Source organism: Arachis ipaensis, chromosome B05 (genome assembly GCF_000816755.2).
Source record: "Arachis ipaensis cultivar K30076 chromosome B05, Araip1.1, whole genome shotgun sequence".
NCBI classification, from domain to species: domain Eukaryota; kingdom Viridiplantae; phylum Streptophyta; class Magnoliopsida; order Fabales; family Fabaceae; genus Arachis; species Arachis ipaensis.
This window is the reverse complement of record NC_029789.2, coordinates 9,517,971-9,522,782: the sequence shown is the minus strand read 5'-3', so window position 1 is coordinate 9,522,782 and position 4,812 is coordinate 9,517,971.

Genomic DNA, 4,812 nt, shown 5'->3' with positions numbered 1-4,812 from the left:
GAGGTCCGTGGCAAGAGTATGCCGCTCGCATCCCTTCGGATCAATAGAGTGTGAAGGCACAAAACCCTGGACAGTGATCCGAGCACTATATCTCGGGGGTTCCCAATTATGATTCCGAAGGGCGACATCTCCATGGAGGTGTGTCGGGTTAGCAGTTGAACCAACAATGTGATATCACAGCCAATAGGATAGGCATTGATCATGTGCATTTTCTATCTGTTTGTTTGCTTTGCCGACTTGTAATTGTATGCCTAATTGAATAACATGCCTATTTGCTTACTTGACTTATTTGCCTTATATGCTTCTACTTGTGTTTTACTTGCATTGTAATTAATTGTGATTTCTACTATGATTGAGGAGTTTCAGAAGGCGGTGGCGATGGGATTTATATATTATGCTTTACTGTTTTTAGTTATGCCTTAGGATTGAATCTTGTGATGGATATGAAGTTTAGGATTGCCTTTGGCGTCCCGGGGTCTTATGTCCTACATCACTGGGCACTGTTACCATATTGAGACCTCCGGTTCTCATACCATATTTCTGTTATGTTTTTTAGATGCAGGTTGCAACCCACCTTGGTGAGTTGTTTGGATGGTGACAGAAGCGGAGGATCATAATACTTTTTGGAGTCTTTTTTATGCATTTTGTTATATATCTCTCACTTTTGTATTTTGTTTTGCCTAGAGGCTTGTATTGAGAGAGAAAAACTTGTATAAGCTGATTTTACTGTCTGGTTTCTTTATAGTCTGTATATAGCTAGCCGGCTTAAACTCCGCGAGTCGTGGCTAGATTATTATGATATTATGCTACTATCTTTTGTTATATTATATCTATATCTTGTGCTTTAAGTTAGAAGCTTCGTTAGTACGTTTTGCGCTTTTCAAATCCTGTTTTTGAGCTATATCCTTTATCGGGCTTCTAGATTATATTAATCCTTTCTATATATTATATGTATGAGCTTAGAACTGTCGTAACCTTTGCTTAACCTTTGCTTTACGACGCGAGGTAAAGCTTAGGCTAATTAGGGTGTTACAGTGGTTGCCCTTTGTGGCGAGGCTTGATGACATGGGCAGTTATAGCTGGGGGTCGGCAGCGTTGGCCTAGCTATATCGATGCATGTGTCGGGTGGCCAACAGAAACGTGACGAACCTAGCAGGCCCCCTGCAACTACTGCAGTCATGGATTTTCTGGAGGTTTCCTATCCTCAGGCCACGAGGCTTTGACACATACTCTTTCCTATTGGCATCTAGGTATACATATTTGTACAGTTATGCTTGAGACTATGACTTTTTTTGTTACGGTACTACATGTTAACTTTGTATAACGTCTTTTACGTTTAGGTGGGCCACCTACTTGCCTTTATCCGACCACAAGGAGGAGAGAGTCATCCAGTGTCGCCTAGCGTTGGACCGATTAGGCGATCGAGATGTAAGTTTATTCAAATTGATTCAATTTTTATGTAGTACTTAACTATATATTTGTTAGTTAATGGACTAATTAATATATTCTGTCAACATCTATAGATTGTTTGGGAGCCTTATGCTTCGCTCGACGTGATGGCTGTTGTTCATCCATATATTCTCACAGAGGAGAACAGTCGGTTATGGCGTGCATGTACTTGCTTGATATACTTCGTCGTCATTGAGTGGCACCAGGTGGATAGGGTGATGCCACAGCTGGGTGGCGTTCAGCACGAGCCTGAGCCGGCCTTGAATATTAATTGGCCCCATGCCAAGGATGGGAGGGGTGGGGACAGATGGTTCCCGAGCTACTACCAGGTATGGCATCCTAGTTGGCAGAACAGGTTCGATGCTGTCCTAAGTATCCCCCAGGTGCCTGATCCCGGGCCGTTCGTAGACTTTCTGCAATGGTGGTACAGCGTGGCTTTTAGGTTTCTGTCATCAGATTCCTTGATTGCCGATCCTAGGGCAGAGGAGATCTCACAGGATGTTATTCAGAGAGGGTCGTCACATGCTCCTTCTAGGGTACCCATGCCAGACGTGCTAGACAACAGGCGCGTCGAGCGGCGACGATGCGTGGGTACCAGGGCTACAGACCGGGAGTGGCGATGGCTGGATGACATGATTTAGGATGACAGATCCGGTGGCGATGGAGTCGGACATGCCGATCACCGTGTCCAGCTTGGCCGTCCTCAGTGTCGGGGTGGTTCAATAAGGGGCACATCTGCTTGTCCTGGTGATAGACTCGTTGAGCATGTAGGGGCGGAGACACAGGAGGTTCCTCTTACACATGTTTCGAGCTCCCAGATATACCATGACATCCATGGCCCGATGTATGATGACCTGGCGGTTCCGACTTTCACGATGGATATAGACCACATGGTTGGGAGTTCACAGTTCTATTCTGACTTTGCAGCAGGATCAGGTGCCTGAGACCCAGCCCCAGATGGATGTAGCGCAGGGGTACCGCCCAGATATAGATGATATGCAGCGGTACCAGCTGCAGATGTCTGACGCTCATGGATTCCAGCCCCAGCTATATGTAGACCTGAATGAGCCTGCTGGCAATCCGTATGATAGTTGGTTGGGCATGGGAGGGACGTCTACATCTGCATATGGCGTAGGCATGCTGGTCGATCCTCCAACACAGCAGCGCCAGAGGCCCGCCAGAGTGAGACGAGCCGCCCGATGTGGTACAAGGTCGCATCTACTGGCCACATTTGGACATGACTCTGACGACGAGGATGAAGACAGGCAGGAGCCGTAGCTTACTATTTTATGGTTTCATTGATGATACCTATGTATGTCAGATTTACCATGTACTTTTGTATTATATGTGTTTATACTTAGTTTATTTCCATTGAATTAGGTGTATGTAACGTATGTTTTTTTGTTAACCACACACTTTGTTTTATGTTTATATAAATTGTTTAGTAATGCATAAACCGCTACACCCCTCTCGCGATTTATGCACATTCTACGCCAACACGTAAACCGCGACACCTCTGTCGCGGTTTTTGTCGCGGTTTATGCTCATTTTTAGTTGCACGTAATCTGCGACACCCCTATAGCGGATTACGTGTATTTGTAAACCGCGGGACCCCTGTCGCGGTTTACATAGATTAGGAAAAAAATGCATTTTGGTATCCATTTTTCATTTTGTGCATTCTGGTAAAATTGGTTTCCATATTATTTAATATGGTAAATTGCCCTTAATCTATACAAGGTTGAATTTTCAAATTTGTTTGTTCCTTGTGAAGTAAGTTTGATGTTGTTGATCATGGGGATAGAAATAGATTTGCAATTCTGCATTCCAGTTCCAGCTCTAAATAAGAGGTGTCTAAGGCTGTGTTTGTTTTTTAGAATAGAACAAAATAAGACACTAAGAACAAGACACAAAGGATAGAGACACAAAATTTTGTATTCTTATATTCTTTTTTGTGATAAACTAGAACAAACTATAAAAAACTAATTTATTCTTTTTTTTTCATCCAAAAAATTTAAGGAAAAAAATATAATTATAAAAAATTAACAAGAATAATAAAAAAATGAAAATTAAATTATGTATTAGTCTCTATGTCCGTCCTATTAGGATGGATACAAAATACAATAATTCAATATTTTTAGACATAATATCTCTATCTATGTCTCATCTGTCAAATACGGTTTTATATCTTTATATCTCTATCTCAGTATCTCATTTCTCTAAACAAATGCAGCCTAACATATTTTGATTAATATACAAATTATGAGAAGTTCTATGAAATTCAAGCCCTAAAAAGTAATTCACACTTCCAAGGTCCTTTAAAGCAAAAAGAGAGTTAAAATGAGTTATCAAATCACTAATAGCATAATCATTATCTCAGTTATTAAGATATCATCCACATAAGATAAAATATAAATAGTAAATTATGAATTAAATCTAGTAAAGAGAGATGGATCTGATTTGGTACTTATAAACCCGAATCTAGAGAGAGTAGAGGAAAGCTTATTATACCAAGTTTTGAGAACATGTTTGATTATATTTCATAAATGATTCTATTTAACTTACACACTAATGTAAAATCCGATGAAGAGAAACCAAAATATTGTTGCATAAAAAACGTTTCATCCAAGTCTCCATTTAGAAAAGTATGGTTGAAATCAAACTGCTTTAAAGTCAACCTTTCACCAATGCTATACATCTATAAAGCACAGATATTTCACTGAGTTGTTGTGTCTGTGTGTCAAATACATTTCGGACATAATACTCGTTCGACATGCGTGTCTATCGTGTTCAACTATGTCTTAATAAAAAAAAAATTTCGAACACATTTGAACACACCTAAATATCATCACGTGTCCAGCCTTATTCTTAACATGTATTTTTGAAATAAATTTATAAATATATTATTATTTATTAAAATAAAAAATATTTTAAATATTTTATATAATTAAAATAAAATATTAAAAATAATTAAAAAATTAATTTATATTTTAATATCAATAAAATATTAAAATATCATTACAGTTTATTTAAAAAAAATTTATAAATTATATATGTGTACCTATGTTTTATAAAATTCTAAAATTTACGTGTCAGCATATTTTCTATCGTATCGTATCGATATCCGTATCATCTGTCATATCGTATCCATATCCGCATCAGTAACCGTGCATCATAATTATAGACAAAGCAGTAGTTCTAATTATTGCTAGCTTAGTTAAAACAAGACTAAAGATTTATGCATAATCAACACCGACCCTCTTATTGATAACAACAGTTAACCACTTTATTTTTTATGATAACAACAGTTAACCTCTTATTTTTAATTTGGGATTTGTTCGGATTATATAATTTTGATTTTTAAAT